We start from the raw sequence: 19,136 nt of genomic DNA on the forward strand, positions 1-19,136 counted from the left end.
GTGGAGAGTCAGGAGGGAGATAACCACGGGAATGTGGTAGGAACACCAGGCACTTCTGAAGAACAAGTTGGGTTGGTGATGGCGAATTTTGAGAGGTCCCAACCTGCCTCATTTTGTCTTTTTCTAGCAGGCTTGTGGTCTGGGTGCAGGCAGAAAGCAGCAGACAGAGTGATTAATCTGGAACTGGGATTTTGCCAGACCAGGCAATAAAGACAGAGGGTCAGGAGAGTTTAGGATATTGGCAGGAGAGTTCTTAAAGTGATGGAACATGGAATTTATCTGCACTCAGAGAAGTCAGAGGAAGGTCACGGATGGCAAGAAAGTAGAGGTGCCAATGGACCAAAGGATCTAGAACATAGGTCCCAATGGACCTACGTCCATATGGACCAAAGGTCTCAAAGAGTTAAAAAACGGCTGTGTGGGAGTCTGAGATAACAAGCTGGGGAACCAGGAGGTGGTGACCAGAAAGCAGGGTGCTTTAGTAGGTGATTTCCAGGTGACGGCAAGATCTAGGGTGTGACCTTGGGAGTGAGTGGCTGAGCCGGGAAGCTGGTGAAGGGGCTGATGGGTCTGGGGGTAGAGTGAGTTGCTCATCTAGTCATTGATCTCCCCCAAAACAATGGACAGACTTGGAAAGGGAAGGATGTCTATGGGCAGATGCCAAAGGCTTCACTGAACAAGAGGGTGGTTGGTGATGATAAGGGGGAAGCAGAAATGCAGCCTGACTTTTATGAGATTAGGGGAATAATGGTCTTAGAGAAATTACATTCCCTTGTACCTTAAGTATGTTCTCCAGAGTGAAAGGTCAGAAAAGAAAGTAGAAGGAGTCTTGAGAAGAGGTAATAGATATAGCGTATGGTCAGAAGTTCGGAAATGAATACCTAGTCCTGATGACACTTACATGCTGTGTGACCTTGGGCAAGTCCTTTCCCCTCCCTGGGCCTCAGATTTTGCATCAGTAAAGATAGATTGGGGGAACTGGCTAACCTAAAGCTCCCCAATCGATGTTAGGGTGCCACAGATGGGTTACAGGTGTGCTGAGACATTGACCCCCCCCCTTAGCCCTCGGGTCAGTCAGAGTCCCTGAGCCGCTATCATTGTGTCTGTGTGCTATACTGTGAACAAGAGGGCGGGGTAGCGTGGGCCAGATACTCTCCAGGGCCCCAGCCGTCTCTGTCTCTGACGTTCTGTTTGCGCATCTCTGGCACTCGGTCTTGGAAGAGGCTGCAGGGAGGCTGATAGAAGAACAGACAGACTCCTGCTGCAGGCAGAAGTCCATCTGCTGGCAGAGATGGAAGCCAAGTTCCCAGCTCCCTCTTGCTCTCCTCGCCTCCCTCCCAGCATCAGCTGAGCGAGCTGTGATCCGCTCAGCTGCCCAGGTGAGGGGCAGGTGCATTTGTTCCTCTCCGTCTGGTGGCTGGGTGGTCGCTGGCAGCCCCCTCCAGCCTCAGCAGCAGCTTATGAAAGTGGAGGAGCACTTCATCCACTTTCCAGCTCTAAAAACAGACTCACCATTTCTGAGGAGTCAGGCAGAATGTCTCATTGCACATGACCCAGACAGAGCATTCACAATGCTGACCTTTCTCTTGGGGCCAGCCACTTCTCAGACATCCATGGAAGATCCACTATGTGGCTGACCTTGGGCCACCCTCTCTCTGCCACTAGCCCTCCCTAGCCTCCCCCTCCACCTCCTGTCAGATGCTATATGCTTAGAGAATGCACAGGCAACCTAACTGCACCCTAATCATAAAATATTAGGAAAGACCGGCACCTGGCCCAGTACTTTGTACACAGTAGATACTCAGCAAATATTTACTGAATAAATGAAGACTATTCTCGAATACTTAGAAAAAGAAAACCCTACCAAGCCCACCAGAAGTTTTTAAATTATTCATCACTTTGCTCCTATTTATTGGAGTAGATAAAAGATTGTTTTTTAAATTCGTTAATATTTATTGGTGCCTACTATATGCCAAGTATTGAAGTGTGAGCTGGTTTCACTTCCACAACCCTGTGAAATGGGTATGTAAATCCCATTTTACAGATAAGCAAACTGAGGCTCAAAGAGAGGTTAAGAGACATGTCCAAGGTCAAAGAAGTGGTAGACAGCGGCGCCAGGATTCTAACCGAGACGTATCTAACTTTAAAGATGGTGCTCTTTTTCAGCACACCAGGCTGCCTCTCTGCCTAAAGAGAGACCAGGATGGAGACAGAAGCGAAGGAGGAGGCAGCGAAGTGTGGAAGACTGCGTGGCACACAGGCGAGGCTCCCCGCTGCCTTGCCCTGGGAAAGTGGTTTTGAGGTTGGGTAAGCTTTGCTGAAGAGGAGTGGAGAGGGTCAGGGCCTCGCTCATCTCTCCGCCTTTGATTGCTTGGCTGGCTCACCCACTGCCTATGCAATCTGGCATCCCGCTCAGCCACCGCCTAGCTGGGTTCTCTGAGCGTGTGAGAGGCCAAGACGTGGCAAAGACCTGTCCTGTGGATATACCACCCTTGTCCCCTCCCCACAAGGTGGGGAGACTACCGGGCCCAGCAGAGACCCTCGTTCTCAGGGCCCAGGGAGCAGGCAGGAGACGTCAGAAAACACGAGTGGTCTGACCTGCACAGATGAACACGGCTGTCAGCCCCCCATGCCTACCCGCTGCTGCCTGACAGGTGAGCAGCTGTGCTCGACATCTGTCTGTCCATCTGTCTCCAACTCAGGGGCCTGGAGAGAGCTGATGCTCCTCAGAGAGGGGAGGCCCTGGACCTGAAGCAGCTTCTATACTGCAGATATTAATCAGCAGGGAATAGGAAGGGTGGGGAGGGAAGAAAAGGGTGCCTCTATCACCATCCCAAACTTGAACGTCCTCCCCACTGCCAAGCCCCCCTCACTTCCCCCACCCTCCCGCCACTAGCTCCCCTAGCTCTGCCTGCCAAGCTCTGCAAATTACCACACATGCCAATAAGTCATTAGAAACCAGAGCGGCAAATGTGGGGTTGCCATGGAGACCAACACCCGGAGATGGCAGCCTTGGGGGCTGGCCAGTGGCTCAGGTGTGCTGTGGGGGAGAGCTGGGTAGGCCAAAACGCCTGGCAGAGGGGAGATAAGGCACTAGCGGAGTGCTGACTTCAGGTGGGGCACCGGGCTCTGCCACCTCCGCTCCCCCCTCCCCCAAGGCCCTGTGTACTGCAAGAGGGGCAGGTGCAGCAGGGCCAGCGGGCCAAGCCCCCTCCCTTCATAGAACTGCATCTCTGCCCAGAGGAGGTGGCTATGACCAAGCTCACCTGGGGACCAGCCCCAGGGTGAGGGAGGCTGACAGCCTTGAGCAACCTGAGCTGCTGGCCTATGTCTACAGGAAGAAGCCCCTCAGTGAGGGGCTGAGGGCAGGCCCAGCACTCAACCACTTTCTCCCATATTCCTGAACGTCGAACTCACTTGTGCTTCTGCCCAGTGCTGAGCACAGCACCCAGCTCTTCGTAGGTAGAAGCACACACACATTTGCTGCAGATGGAGAAGCGGATGAGAACGAACGCGGGTGAGCACCCGAGATCTCTGACGGGACAGGAGCAGGCCCTGGACTGAGTCTACCAGTTCAGCGTGACCTCTGACAAAGCCACTTCTCTCTGGGCCTCGGTTTCATCGTGGCGAAAATAACCAGATTGTGTTTCAGACACAGTGTATTTCAAACTGGTTCTTCAGAGCCTCGGAGTTCTGAAAGCGATTCCTCCAGGGTCACGGGTCAGGAGGAGGCCAAGTAGTGGGGTTCTGGTCCACTGGCTTTGCTTCAACTACAGCACCCTGTATTAATTTCCTGTTCTTGAGGTAACATACTACCACAAATTTAGTGGCTTAAAGCAACATAAATTTATCTACAGTTTGAAAGGTCAGAAGTCCAAAATGGGTCTCACTGGGCTAAAATCAAGGTGTTAGCAGGTGCGTGTTCCTCCGTGGAGACGCCAAGGGAGAATCTGTTTCCCTGCCTCTTGCAGCTTCTAGAGGCTGCCGCACTCCTTGGCTCACAGCCCCTTCCATCTTCAAAGCCAGCAACGGCCAGTCGGGTCTTTCTCATCACTCTGACGCTGACTTCTGCCTCCCTCTTCTACATTTACAGGACTCTTGTGATTACACTGGGCCCAGCTGGATAATCCAGGATAATCTCTTTATTTTAAGGTCAGCTGATTCACAACCTTAATTCCCTTTGCCCTGTAACATAACAAATTTACAAGTTCTGGGGATTAGGAGGTGAGCATCTTTGGGAGGTCGTTATTCTGCCTACCACACATATAGCTTTGTCTTGAAATATGGATCAATTTCTAGAAATGTTTGAAAGCCACATGACCAGAGGACTCAGTTGCCATCAGTTTTAAATGCTATGGCCTGGACTCCTCCTTTCCTCCCTGGAGGATCCTCCCAAGGAAATTCAGAGGAACTCTGGGGTCTGCCCATTGAGTGTGAACGCTGGCAGGCTTAGGCCGTCCTGGTGCGGTGTGCAGAAAGGTGGTCTCTGTGTCCACCAGTAAAGAGGTCTCCAGGGAGGAAAGCATGAGGGCTGTTGTGGAGAACCCACCAGCCTCAATTTTCTCCTCTCCCCTCCCTCTGTAACCATACATTCAGATTACCCTGCATGCATCTGTTCTTGTTTTCGCTTCCAGGTCAGGTCAGATGGCGCTAGCTGTGTGTGCATGTGCATCCACGCCTGCATGTGAATGATCTTCCCCCACCAGACTGGTGATCCCCGAGTCCATGTCCTTGTTTTCCTTGGCTCCCCATTACCCGTCCCCATCCATTGGCACTGCACCTGGTGCAAAAGGTGTACTGATTTGACAGTAAAAAAAAAATTGAGACAGTGGCCCTTCTTCCCACATCGTGACCTTCAACACTGTCCCTTCCTAAATCCATCCAGAGGAGCCCCCAGATTATTTGTAATAAACTCCAGAAACAGGACCCAAGTTCAGAGGGCACAGGTTTTAGAATCTTCCTGCTAGCACATTTCTAGGCCCACAGTGATCAACACTTGCTCCTGGGGGAGATGGTGGCCTCACGTTCTCCTCCCACATAGCATGACCTCTGTTCTCACCTCTGCAAGATACTCTCTGCTGACTGCCTGGAACCCAGTGGGGTTGAATAACCAGATTCTTATGAGAAAGGGTGCCCTCTAGTTATTAATCACAGCCCTAGTGTTTTATGATTTTATGCAAATTACTCACTCTCTCTCAGCCCTTTTTTCCCCCTTGGTATAAACCATTCCCATTCCTACTTCTATTATATGTCCCAAGGGATCCTGGAGAAGAAATGTGATGCAGGAGGAGAAAGCTATTCTTTGGAGGTACGGCCCTGGGGAGATTGAAGAGAAAAGGAACTAACATTTACTGAGCTTCTACTTTGCAGCAGGCACTGTACGCAGATTAGCTCGTTTAACGGGGTGGTTGAGAACCAGGGCTCTGGAGTCAGAAAGATGTGGGGCTGAATTCTGACTCTGCCACTTGCTGGTCTCGGGCAAGTTACTTAATGTTTCTCAGCTTTGGTTTCCTCAATGGTAAAATGGGGGAAAATAACATCTACTGCACAGCGTTCTGTGGATTAAGTGAGATAAATGCAGTAATGCTTTCGGCACATCATAAGCACTCAACAACTTAGCTCTTATCGTTAGCAACCCTATGAAGTGAGTGCTATTAACCCAGATGTATAGGTGAGGAAACTGAGGCTCAGAGAACCTAAGAAACCGCCCAAGGGCGTATGGTTACAGGAGGGACTCTAACCAGCTCTGATTCTACCTCCTCTGGATTGCAGGCAAGCCCCAGGCTCAGGCCTGCATCGTGGAGGTGGCTGTGCCGGGGAGCCTTGGGGATAGAGCTTGGTGGGCCCTCCTTCCTCCGGCTGCTGAGGGCCCAGCGGAGGGAGAGCAGACCGTGGAGCAGAACACTTAGCCCTTGCGACCCTTGGCTCCGGCTCTCTGGCTGGGGGCCGGGACAGCGCCACCAATGCTCCCACTCTACCCCAGGGCAGTCTGTCTCCACACTCCAGAAGTAAGCCCAACCCCCAGGACCCAGGCGGCCTCTCTAGGGGAAAGAGAGACTCACCCCTCATGGGGGATGGATGCTCTTTTGGGCAGAATTTCATTTCCATTTTGCCATACACGAAACTAATTGGAATGTTCTAGGAGTAACCTACCAAAGAGGAGCTCAGGCAGTGAGAGGAAGGGAGAAGAGAAGCTGGCTGCAGACAGGGTAGAAAAATGGAGCTCAAGGGAATTCCAGAGAACTGAGCCCCGGACAACAGGGGGCTGAGTGGGCGCTGGTGGATGGCATCAGATTAGAAGAGAGCGCATCTACGAAAACAACTCGAGAGCTGGAAATGGGACCTGAGAAGAGCAAGAGGGCTTCAAGGGACAGAGATCAGCTGGCTCTGCAAAGGAGAGGCCCAGAGTACTGGCCTATGGTTTCCATTCTCTACAGGGCTGCTCTCCTGTTTCCTGAGAGAATAAAGGGGACACGAGAAACCTGGGTGATGGGGAAGGGGCTGCTCCAGAGACAGAGTGCCTGTCCTGGGCAGCTTACGCTCCTGCGGCCTTACTCCCACCCACGTGCCCTCCCCTGGCCTGGCCACCCTTCCCCACACCCACAAGTTCCCCTCCTGAGAATCCTCCCCTCTGCAGATCCAAACCCCACCCGGTTTTCAAGGCCCAAATCAGCTGCACCTCCTCGGGGAAACGTTCCCTATATACTCCCACACAGAGCTCACAGTTCTGATAACATTTATAGTCTAAATCACACAGTTTAGCACTTGGTTTTAAATACTGTCTGGTATTATTCCCTCCTTATTTCTTGTGAGTATAAGTTTTGCCTTTCCAGCTGATTGGTAGGTTTCCTTACCAGTAACGAGTGTGTCTTATGCTTCTTTTTATTCCCCCCTATCCACCCCCACCCCCTCACTGCCTAGGAGGCAGTGCCCATCATGTGAGGACTTGGTGGGTCAATACTGATTGACTAAATTAGCTTCAATGCCTGGAAAACTTCTTGACCAGCCACCCAAGTAAAACGCAGAAATGGATGGCCCAAACCTTGGGGTTTTTTTTTTTTTTTTTGCTGTACCGGGCCTCTCACTGCTGTGGCCTCTCCCGTTGCGGAGCACAGGCTCCAGACGCGCAGGCTCAGCGGCCATGGCTCATGGGCCCAGCCACTCCGCGGCATATGGGATCTTCCCGGACCGGGGCACGAACCCGTGTCCCCTGCATCGGCAGGTGGACTCTCAACCACTGCGCCACCAGGGAAGCCCAAACCTTGGGGTTTTAAAAGGTCAGATCATATCACCCCTGCCCTAAACCCTGCAAAGCCTCATCTTACTCTGAAGAAACAAACTCCTCACCCCAGCTCCAGGCTCTCCAAGATCTGGCCTCCTCAAACCCACCAGGCACAGCCCTGCCTCTGACCCCTTGCACCTGCAGTTTCCTCTGCCAGGTGTGCCCTTACCATCTGCCTCCATTTCATCTTTACGCATGTCATCTTCTCAGCGAGTTTGCCCTGTACAAAGCTACAAAGTCTCCTCTTCCTAACAATACACTCTTAACCCCCTTCCTGGCTTTATTTTTCTTTTTAGCACTTGCCACTTTCTAATACACAGTTGACACTTGACCGATGTTGGGGAACGGGGCAATGACCCTCTCTCTGCACAGCTGAAAATCTGCATATAATTTCCAGTCGGCCCGCTATATTTGCGGTTCCTCTGTATCCACAGATCAAACCAAATGTCATGTAGTGCTGTAGTATTTACTATTGGAAAAAAACCCCACGCAGCTGAAACCCGTGTTGTTCAAGGGTCAACTGCACTATTTACTCTATCCTCAGACAATAAAGTATAAGCTCTAGAGATCTCTGGTTGCTCATTTTTACCTACACGCCCAGTGCCTGGCATAGATGCTTCATAAATACTTGCTGAATGAAGAGACCCCAGCCCCACCCTGGGTCTGAGATGCGAGGCACAGTTGTGCTCAGAGGTGGGCAACGGACAGGAAATTCTGTAGGTTCCCCCTGGATGTGGGATTCTACCATTTCACCCCTGGGCCAGCTCTGGGGAAATACTTTGAGGTTCGGAGGCCTGGAGCTGTGTGAGCCCCAGTGACCTTCATCCCATTGGGAGTTCTGTCCAAGAAGTAGAAGGTGAGGGGGCAGGGGTGACCGCCAGGGAAGGTAACATGTCAAGTCCCTCCCCTCCGTGTGCACAGCTTTTAGGTTCCTAGCGTGCCCGACAGCCAGCCCTCTGTGGTCTCTCCATCTCCTGGGCATTACAACCCTTGCCCTCCCAGGCCAAAGACAGACACTTTTGTCACCTGCCTCTGATACTCATTCTGAGAACGGTTTGTAAAGGAACACGACCTTCCCTGACTTTCTTCTCTCCTCGCCCCTTTCCTCCCCCTACCTCCCCACCCCCCGCCCCCGGGTAGAATGAGGGAAGACAGACCCGCCTTTCCTGGGGGACCTGTGCTGGTTGCCTAATAATTGCTGCCCCTTCTTCCACATGTTTGCTCCTGAAGGATCTGTCCCGTGAGATGTTTGTAAATAGGAACAATTGTACTTGCTCTTCCCAAGACACAGGATTCTCCCTTGTTAGAGACACCCCACTGACAGTGCTAATCTCAAGCTTTCCCCACCTCCCTCCGCCTCATCTGGGGTCTGCAGCCCACCCACCCAGAAGTCACTGGGACATCAGTCACTGGGAGAAGACGTCTCCCAGAAGTCATTTGTGCGCTGGTTCCCACTACTGCGGCCCTGGGGACTGACTCTTAGGGTCCAGCTTCTCTGAGGCCACTAGCTCCATGTGGCCTCCGAGTCATTTAGCTGAGGCAGAGGAAACAATGTTGGTTCTCCAGGAGCTGTGACCTCTGGGAGGAAAAAGAAGGGAAACCCTCTCTGAAGGTCCCAAAAGTGGGACAGGCAGCCCCTGGCTTGGACAGGACTTGGGGAGCTTCTTACTGTAGGGGGTGGGGAGAATGGGCAGGATGCCCCCAGAGCACCCTCCAGGCCCAAGGGACACTGGATTCTGGGGGCGTTAAGGAGAGGAGCCCACCAGTCAGAAAGGTTAAGTCCTCCCTTGGTTTTTTTCTAGCTACATGTCCTTGAGCAAGTTATTGAACCTCTCTGAGTCTCAGTTTCCTCATGTTTAAATTAGAGATAATAAGAGGACCTACCTAATGGGGTATTTTTTGAGGACTTAATGGGAAAATGTAGGTAAAGCACATAGACAGTGCCTGGCACATGGTAAGTGCTCAGTAAATGCCAGCTGCTATAATTAGTGCCATTACACTGTGCAAGGTGGAGGCGAAGAACAGTTAGTGCCCCAGGAACCCTCTGCCTGCTCTTCGTCTTGTAATTCACTTCAAGACCATGGCATGCAGGGAAGGTGTGGGTGGAAGAAATGTACAGAGAGAAACTGAATTCTAAACCAAGCCTGGGTCAACTCACCTCCTAAAAGGCAGGTCCCTCAGGCCAAGGTTTCTCCTGGGTCCCCAGGAAGCACAAGAAGCCAGAGGACAAGGGCCATGGCAGCTCTGGGTTTGGAGCAGAGACTGCTCAATGCTGGCTTAGAACATTTAGGAGGCCAAGGTCATGAGACCAAATCCCAGCAGGGATGTACCAGGTCCCCTGCCCAAAGGCCAAATGTTTTAGGCTGGAGAGTGTGGGGATGTTCTGGGCGACCTGCCAGCCGCACTGGAAGCTCAGCTCTGAGCACCGGGAACAAAGAGGCTGAGGTAGGATGTGTCCGAGATGCTCCTACTATCTATAGAAGGCAACACACACACGACACAGCCCCTTTCCACACACGATTCCTGGGCCCCAGGGTTTCCAGGCCCACCACCTCTGCCTGGTTGACTCCTTTTCAAGGCTTGCCCCAATATCATGTCCTTTGATGACCGTTTCCTCATCTGGCGACAGAGACAGTCACCTCTTTATCTGCTTATCCCTATATTATAGCACTTGTTTCATTATGGTAAGACTGACTCCCCCATTTAAGAATAGTTATCTGGCACTAAACTCAGTGCAAGTATGAACTCATTTAATCGTCACAACAACTCTATGAAGTAGGTACTAGTATTATCCCATTCATAGATGAGGAAACCGAGGCACAGAGACGTTACATAACCTGCCCAGCGTCACCCGGCTAGAAGGGGTGGATCTGAGCCGCAGCCGTGTGGCTCTAGAATCTGTACTCTTACTGTCGACTCCTAGAAGGCAGGGGCAACACCTGATTTGTCTCTGTCCCTAGCACCTAGCACAGGGTTGAACGCACAGTAGGTACTTAGAAAAGATAGGCTGACTGAGTAAGCACACGCCTGCATAAGGCTAACATGGTTGAATGTTCCAGCCTCTATGCTGCGGGACAGAGAGACCAAGGCCCTCTGGAAAGTATCACATAAAGCTATCCTTTTTATTCATCCTCTCTTAGCAATCCCACCGCACACTGTCTGTCCTGCCCGTTGTGTCTTTTCGTGCATGTCTCCTGCCTTCTGGTTTTTGTTTCTGTTTATCTCCTGCCTTTGTCTGTTCCTAGGTCACTCTCCCCCTTTCCTGTCCCACCCAGCCTCCATCCATTATCCCTGTCCTTCTCTGCAGTTCTTGCAGGCTTGAAAGCCTCCCACCCCCATTCTTTGCTTTGGAGCTTTTCTAGAATCCAGACTTGCCCAAGGAGGCTGAGAACACCAATGACGTTGACTCATTAGACTGGCCATGGACCAAGCTCCTACACACTGACCCTGAATGGAAACGGCAATTTCTCATCAACTCTACTTAGATGCTGTGTGTGTGTGTGTGTGACAGAGAGAGAGACAGAGAGAGACAGAGAGAGAGACAGAGAGAGACAGAGAGAGAGAGAGAGAGAGAGAGAGAGAGAGAGAGAGAGAGACTGCCTGCCTAGTTTGTCACAGACCTGTGTGGGATCAGGAAGATCCACTGCCCTCCCTGCCTCCTCTCCCAGGGTCCCAACTTCTCCAGGAAGCCTTCCCGGATCCCATGAGAAAGCTTATTCACGCAACCATTCATCAAATCCTTATATATTTTAATATTCTGAGGAGACAAGGCATGCTCCTGAAAAACTTGGTTAAAATGTAATCTTCAGATAACTGTATAAGTTACCAGATGTCACAGACATAGGGGCCAAGTGAACTGCAGATAATCAGTGATTTCAATACGGAGACCTCTGTGACCTGGGACAAGTGGTTTATCCTCTCTGGTCCTCAATTTCCTCAGCTATAAAGCAGATGATAATCCAGAATTTAGAAGGTTATTAGGAGGATTGAATGAGATAATTTCTGTAAAGCTCCCGACAGACTGGTGCTTATAGGTACTCAGTAACCAATATGTTTCTTTCTCCCTTCTCCATCTAAAGCACTGGCCTTCTACTCAGCCCTCCCAGATAAATGGTAAGATATGAACTGGTCCATCCTTTGAGGTCAGAAATGTCTTAAGGACAGGATGACCCTGGGTCTGTAAGCTTTGCAGTACCTGGTTTACCGTAAGAAGATGGGCCTGTCATGTTAGAGGTCACTCGGTATAATAAAGATGACAATTTACTAGGGTTGTTCACACGCATCCCCCACTGACCCTACAAGTAGTGGGTCTTTGAAACAGCCTGGTGATTACAGACCTAATCAGCTGGGAAGTCCAGATACAACTTTGGTTCTGCCCTGAGATATAAAGGTTTGTTTAATTGCTGTATCCTCAGCTCCTAAAATAGTGCTAAGCACAGAGTAGGTGCTCAATAAATTGTTGAATGAATGAATATTTTTTTAAAAGCAATGGATTTCCTTTCCCCTTTCTAATAATAATAATAAAAAAAAGAGGGCAGGTAGGAGGGGCAAGTGGTAAGGTACAGGAATCATGCAGGGGGAACGCAGCTGCCAGGCCCTCCACCCAGGCTCCTCCTCTGCAAAGGGGGTACAGCAAAGCTAACAGTGCATGTGTGCCCACCGTCAGGATGCTCGGGAGCCAGGAGCCAAGTGCACACTCCTGGCTTGAGGCTGAAGCAGCAGTTTATAGAAGAGACGGGGCAAAGGTGGAGACAGACCTGGAAAGGAGGGACGGAGAAGTCTGGGGAGAGGATGAGGGTGAGAGAAGAGTGAGAGCAGTCTGAGGGAAAAGGGAGAGGAAGAAATGCTTGAAGGGGAAGTGAAGAGTGAAGGAGAAAGAGAGGAGGAGGAAGGAGGGGGGGAGACACAGGAAATAAAGAATGGGGAGTGGAGAGGAATGGTGGAGCGTTACAGAGGAAACCTGCTGTCTCAGCCTGGGTGGAATTCGTCTTAGCAGACCTCTGAGTTCCCCCTGCCATTCAGTGTCTTCTTTGGGTCGGGCTGTGCAGGAGGAGGCTGTAGATTTGGGGGTGCTCCTAGATGCCAGGTGTCTGCCAGACCCTGGGCAGGTCTCAATCCCTGAAGCCTGAGGCCTTTAGTTCCATCCTTTCCAAATAATGAGGTCTCATCCCAGGTCTAGAGGGACACCCCCTTCCCACCCCGCATGGGGAGGAGGAAACTCTGTGAGCCAAGCCCAGGGGAAGGAAAGTGGTCTAGAAGGCTCAGACCCCTAGCTGTGTTCTCTTTCCGTCTTCTCCCCATAAGGACACCTGGCCAGCCAGGAAAGTGGGTCAGGCCACCCACATGTGACTTTTTTCTAATAACAGCAGGGCCCACAGGCAAGGGGGCCTCAGTGCCCTGTACACAGCCCTGCCCATCCCATGCCCAGTGCTCTTGTTGGAGGGACCTTTAAGGAGCAGTGGGCAGTGGGAGGGGATCCCTGCCTTCTCATTCAGGAAGAGGACATGGGCCAGAGCCCACCCCAAGCTGGCGGGGAAGGGGGAGCCTGCCGTCTGCCAGGGTGCATGATAAGACCCAGATCTCCCCATGATGATGACCAAGCTGGCAGGGAGCCGCCTCTACTCCCCTGACCTGGGGTGTCTGTTTTCTCTACCACCGCACCTTCTGGGGTCTTCAAGTAGAGGGCCCGACGGGTCCATTTCTGGCAACTGAGCGCTGCGCCCAGCCCACCCCCTCCAGACCCTGCAAGGTGCCCTATTAGAAGCTGCGTTGGTTCCAGCAGACCGGAGCTGCGGCAGCCTGAAGAACAGAGCACAAAGCCCAGCTGACATCCTCCTTCCTGTTCCTTTGATGGGGAAGAAAGGACAAGGACAGAGGGGGAGCACAGCAACAACCCTAGGGCCCACCCTCAGGGTCCAGGTCTCCCGCACCTCTTTAGCTTCTCAGCTCAGCCCTAATGGGGCTCAGGTTCCCCTCACCCGGCGGCTCCCCGCTGGCTGGGCCGCCGGAGCCTACGCCGCCCTTCTCCTGCAGGACAGACGCACCACCTGTGGCTGGCCAGCCCCTCCCGTCGGCTGGGTGCCGCGGTGGGCCCCGAGCTGGCCTTCCACTCCCGGGGCCCGCAGGCTGAGCCCGGGGCCCGCAGGCTGAACCCTAGGCCCGCCCATCCCCCACCCCGAATGTCCCAGCCCAGGCTGCGCACAGACCCCTGCCGCCCGGGAAGAGGCAGGCTCCGGGTTCCAGATACTTCGGACAGACGCCAAGGCCACCTTGGACACCCAAGCTCCAAGGAAGGGAAAGTCCCCGGGCTCTGGAGCGCTTCCCCTGGCGAGTCCGCGCCTGTCACGCCCTCCCTAACCTCTGCCACCTCGCGGCTCCGCGACATCTCAGGGCCCCGCTCTGCCCAGCAACAGTTTGGGGCGGTTCGGGCCTCTCCGGTGGATTCAGGCCCGGGCGCCCCCTCCTCGGGTCCAGGCTGCGCAGTCGGCAACCGTCTTTCCAGTCTCCAGCCCTCCTTCCCTCTCCCCTCGCGGCCGCCTCCCCGCCCGAGTCCCTGGCTCCCTTACGGGCGTCGCGGCAGAAGCCCGCCCCTCCCCTAGCGCCCGCCCGGCCCAGCGGCCCCCAGCCCGCGCGCCCCGGGTCGCAAGCCGCACACTCACCCCCGGCCGCCGGCCGCCGCCTGCGCCGCCGCGCACCGCTCCACTCCGGCCCGGGCTGGGCTGAGGAAGACCAGTCTGCCCTCCCTCCGCGCGCCGCCCGCGCAGGCCGGGGTGGGGTCGCGGGCGCCTCCCTGCCGCGGAGTTTTCCTGGGAGTGGTCCCGGGGCAGAGCCGGGTTAGGGCGCCGGCAGATCAACCACCTTCCCACCCGCGCCGCGCCGCGCCCGCGCGTCCGGCGGGAGGCTGGCGACCGATATCGTGCGCTCCTTCCGCTCGCCGCCCGTTCGCAAGTGCAGCGAGCAGGCCTCCGCGGCGCCTCGCGCCCCTCCGTGCGCCCCTCCCCCCGGCTTCTCGCTCGCTGCTCCGCCGCTCTCCCAACCTCCCCAGCCCACTCCGGTCGCCTTCTCCCAGTCAGCCTGCCACGCCATCCCCCACCCCCTCCAGTCCTGCTGCCATTTTAACTCCAGAGTGTCCAGAGGCCCCTTTCACACACACACACACACACACACTCACACACACACACACACACACACACACACACACACGGAGGAGTTGGGTGGGGCCAGATGCTGAGGCTTGAGCGTCTGGGGCCGTGGTGTCCTCGTGCTTTTACACGCAAGGCTTGTCTGAAAGAGGAAGGGAGCACAGCGCGTGGATCTGAGAGGGGAAAGGGAACGGCTGTTTTGATATTGCTTCTTACTCCCTTGTAAAGGCCAGGAGGACGGAGGAGAAATTCAGCAGCTTTTAGAGCACAGGTGCAACTCATAAGCATAGCATTTTTGCTTTGCGTGGTGTTATCCTCCCCCAAGTTAACAGCGGACTAAGGGATGCAGAGTGGGTTAGAATTTGTCCATGGGTACGGGTACCGCTCATCCTAAAGAATGGTATGGAATATCCACCCCTCCCCCACCAGTTCTCATGCCCTTCCAGCATTGCCCCCTGAAATGGGCAGCTCTGGCTTTCTGGAAGATTCCATCCTGGCCCTTAGCAAAGATATCAATCTCCATAGGTGTTAGGCAGGAGCTGGCAAGCCCACTCAGGGGCTTGGCTTTGGGGGATGCCCCTCTTGCAGGCTGGACGTTGTGAACGCTGGGAAAGGAGAGCAGGATGCTGAAGGCGGGTGCTGGGCTGCTACCTGGTGGCTTAGAAAGGCTAGGACACCGCCACTGGTCGGTGCTTAGGAGAGTGTGTCTCCTGCTGGAGCCAACTGCCTGAGGCCCATGCTTTAGTGGAGCCTTGAACCTGGACCACTCAAAATGGACGTGACAAGCTCAGGTCCATGACAGGCCACACCCTACTGGTTCTGGTTCTGACCAGAGCCTGCAGAAGCAACCATAGGGGGGTAGGTGGGGTGGAGCCCAAGGGATGGGGAGTCCTGCCAGGCGTGGCATCTGGTCTGCCATCCTTCATCCAGGGCTTTAGCTCAATGCCTCCTGTGAGCTGAGCTTCAGAGAGAACAGGGACAGAGCTTTCTGGCTCTGTCTTCTCCAAGGGCACAGCCGGTGGTAACTGCATGCCTGGAGGCTTTTATCAAATCGGCTTGAAGGTCTGTGTGTTCTGTATGCACAGAGGGGGTTCTCACCTTCATGTATTCAATAAGCACATATTAAGTTCTCATTGTACCTCCTAAACCACTCCCATGCCCCCACCCTCCACCCCTGCTGTGGTGTATAATGGCCTCAAGGAGCTTAGAGGGACAAGTTGGAACTATATGAAACACATTTTAACATTTCAAGGCAAAGGAAGTGCTGTAGAAATACAGAAAGAAAAGGCTGTTATAGGTTGGGGTTATTCATAAAAGCTTTTACGGAGGAGTTGAGCTTCAAGCTGAGCCCAGATGGAGGGACAGGTGAAACTGGCAGAGCAAACAGGGACTAGCAAATGCAGAATGCAGGAAAGTGGAGACCAGCAGAGCAGAATGGATTGCCTGGTAGGTAGGGGGCAAGGGAGGGAATTTATAGAGCTGCGATTGGATGCCAGGCCTTTTCACACATCTCCCTCATTTTATCCTCTGAGTTGACTCTTACCCCATTTAACAGACAGGAGAATGGAGACTCAGAGAGTTTAAGATCTACAGGCATAATTTGAACCCTGCTGGTTCCTAAGTGGCAGACCCTGTAAGACACATAAGGGATAAGGGAATTGTATCATCTGTGGGCAGAGAACTAGGTAGAGAGTGTGGCCCCAGAGCAGTGGTCCTCAGGCTTAAGCATCATCTAGAGCGTGTGAACAAATGCAGACTCACAGGTCCTACCCCAAAGTCAGATTCTGCAGGAATCTACAGTTTGACAAACTCTCTAGGTAATTCTGATTCAAGTGGCTAGATGAACCCTGCTTTGAGACACACTGGCCTGGTGTGCCCATCACTCTCTGATCTCTCCTGCCTGGGCTCAGCCAGCACAGAGCCCTGTATTCTGGATACTGGGGAACCACAGTGAAAGGAGAACACAGGGTCCCTGCCAGAGGCATGTTCACGGTGAAGCTGATGAAGCTTAAGTTTTATGGTTGTTCACTTGCGGGGAGGAGGGGAGGAGGGGAGGAGGGGAGGAGGGGAGGCCGGTTTACAAACAGGAAGCATTTTTATGCAGGCATTTCTGGTGAACTGAACGAAGAGGTGTCACAAGGAAGGGATCTGAATTTCCAAGGCTTACATAAATTATTGTGATCTTTCTAGTTCTAAAGAAATATCACCATTGGGCCTAATTTTGTATTTGTTCTTTTTCTTAAGAGGGCCCCACAAAACCTGGCTCTTCCCCTGGCCCCTGCCTTCAGGGAGCTCCCAGGATCCACAAACACCCTTGGAGCACAGAGAACCAGAAAGGCAGGAGGACACTGCAGATGGCAGAGCTGTGTGGAACTGCAGGGAGTCCTCAAATTTATCTTGGGTTATATTCCTGGAAAAGGTACTGCAGGTAAAATGATGTAGGTTGAATCTGGTTTTGCCCAGGAACAATGTGATAATGGAAATTACAATCCTCACCAAGGTCTTGGTGCCCAACTTTTTATAGGCATAAGTATAAATACCATATTTAATCAACTGTAAATGATACACCTGCACTATGTATTTGTTAAATTGAATTTTAATATATAAAACAGCTAAACTGGGCAATATGTTAACCAAATCCCATTCTGTTTGACGTAATGTATTCAAAAGATTCCTGGGAGAAATGCTCTTGTGGCGGGAAGGAGGGAGCCATGGAGAAGACTGGAGAGACTCCCCTTCCCTTCATACGCAATCTGTTTAGGCAAGAGAGAGACTCTCAGAGGTCTGAAGCTGGGGGACAAGGGTTTTGTGCCCCATGGCAATCTGAAAACAGCCCAACCAGGCAGCATCATTTGTGGGTACACCTGGCCAACTCTGAAGTGCATATGTCTCTTAAGACAAATTAAGGGCTGCCTACATGCACAGCCCAAATGGGGGACATTTGAGAGGGATTTGAGTACATGAAGTTGGATGAGGGTGATCTGGGATGGCTTTCTGGAGGAGGAAATTTTTGAGAAGATACTTGAAGGCAGGAGGGAGAATGGTTAGGCCTCCTGAGAGGTCAGTGCCAGGGACCCTCAAAGACCTTTTCATTTGACTCTTAACCCACCTCATTGTGTAACCCGTAGGCTGCCAAGAAGACTTTGTCCCAAGGTGCCCGTCTCTCACCTCCCGTCTACTTCAGTGTTTCTCAAACTGCAGGTCGAGACCCATTAGTGAGTTACAATAAGAACTTTTTTTAAAAATGAAATAGAATAGGATAGAACATATTTCATTAACACTTTTGTTCCAGTTTCATGAAATCTTATGTGTGTACTATGTCATGGTGTTCAATGTATTTCTTACCGTGGGTCTCCATAAAACCTTGGTTATTTATTCCCAAAGTCTGCAAAGAAGATACTTGTGAGGTATCTCACATGTTAAGAGTAAAGTATTTCTCAAATTCAGCCTTTTCACATGGCATTACTTCTGTGATTTTCTTCTTTTCCAATCAGACTGTGTTCATTTCTGAACACTTTATTTCAGAAATGGTTGACAGGGCAAAGAAACCGGGACTCCGTGTATCCTAATCCTGTACTTTTATCTTTGCATTGTCTCTGACCCCTATATTTTCTTTCTTATTTTCTCTCAGAGAAGGAAGTCTTTATGGTCTTACTGCCAATATTTGAATTAGTTCCAACATAGGTCTTAGAGCTCACAGGGCTCTCCAGAGATCATTCCTAAGGTCTGTCCCAGCAGCCAGTGCCTGGGTCTATTTTTGCTTTGTAAACTGAAGCTTCTGAAACTGTGTGAGCAAAAGAATTACCTGGGGAACTGATTAAAATGCACTTTCCTGGATCCCATCCATAGATCTGAAGTGGGGCTTCTGAACTTCAATTTTTTATTATTTTTATTTTTTGCGGTATGCGGGCCTCTCACTGTTGTGGCCTCTCCCGTTGCGGAGCACAGGCTCCGGACGCGCAGGCTCAGCGGCCATGGCTCACGGGCCTAGCCGCTCTGCAGCATGTGGGATCTTCCCAGACAGGGGCACGAACCCGTGTCCTCTGCATCTTCCCAGACAGGGGCACGAACCCCTGTCCTCGGCAGGTGGACTCTCAACCACTGCGCCACCAGGGAAGCCCCTGAACTGCAATTTTGACCAGTTCTTTAAGTGATTCTGAGGACCACACTTTGAGAAACACAATTTATAAGCCATGGAGAAAATTCAGCTCCTTCCAGGAAGCTTTCTCCCATTCACCCCTGGTTCTGATCACTCCACTGTTTCCCTTCTGCAGGAACAGTCTTGTTTATGCCACTTTATGTTTATTTGCAATCATTTGCACTTTGTCTGAAAAGTTATTTTATCTGGGCATCCCGCCTTCCTACTTAAATTATTAGCTCCCCCGAGGAACTGTATCATTCATTACTATTTCCCCAGAGTACCCAGCAGAGGACCTTGCTCATGGCAGATTTCTCATATGCTCTCTGTGCATAGGACAAAATCCTCCCATATATCCCCCTGCCCCTCTCAGCCCCTAGCGCCCTGGGTGGTAGTCTCCACCCTGGAGTGCTCAGGGCAGGGGTTAGTGTCTGAGCTGTTCCCTGGATCAAACAGTGTTATTGATTGGGTGATTTCAGCTCTGTCTGACTTTGTCCTTTCCATTTGACCTCCGTAGGTTTAGAGAGAAGTGAATCGGTAAAAACTAATGAGTCCAGATGACCCCCCTGGGATA

General features: G+C 52.2%; 1 protein-coding gene across 2 annotated transcripts in view; it reads right to left on the reverse strand.

Moving 5' to 3' along the window:
* Positions 1–14,347, reverse strand: part of LRRN2 (leucine rich repeat neuronal 2) — a 63,123-nt gene extending 48,776 nt beyond the window's left edge. For both annotated transcript variants that reach the window (XM_030872750.2, XM_030872751.2), the window contains exon 1: positions 13,942–14,347. The gene's annotated coding sequence lies outside the window, so the exon portion shown is untranslated. The remainder of the gene's footprint in view (positions 1–13,941) is intronic.
* Between the last annotated feature and the right edge of the window lie 4,789 nt (positions 14,348–19,136).

Source organism: Globicephala melas, chromosome 1 (genome assembly GCF_963455315.2).
Source record: "Globicephala melas chromosome 1, mGloMel1.2, whole genome shotgun sequence".
NCBI classification, from domain to species: Eukaryota; Metazoa; Chordata; class Mammalia; order Artiodactyla; family Delphinidae; genus Globicephala; species Globicephala melas.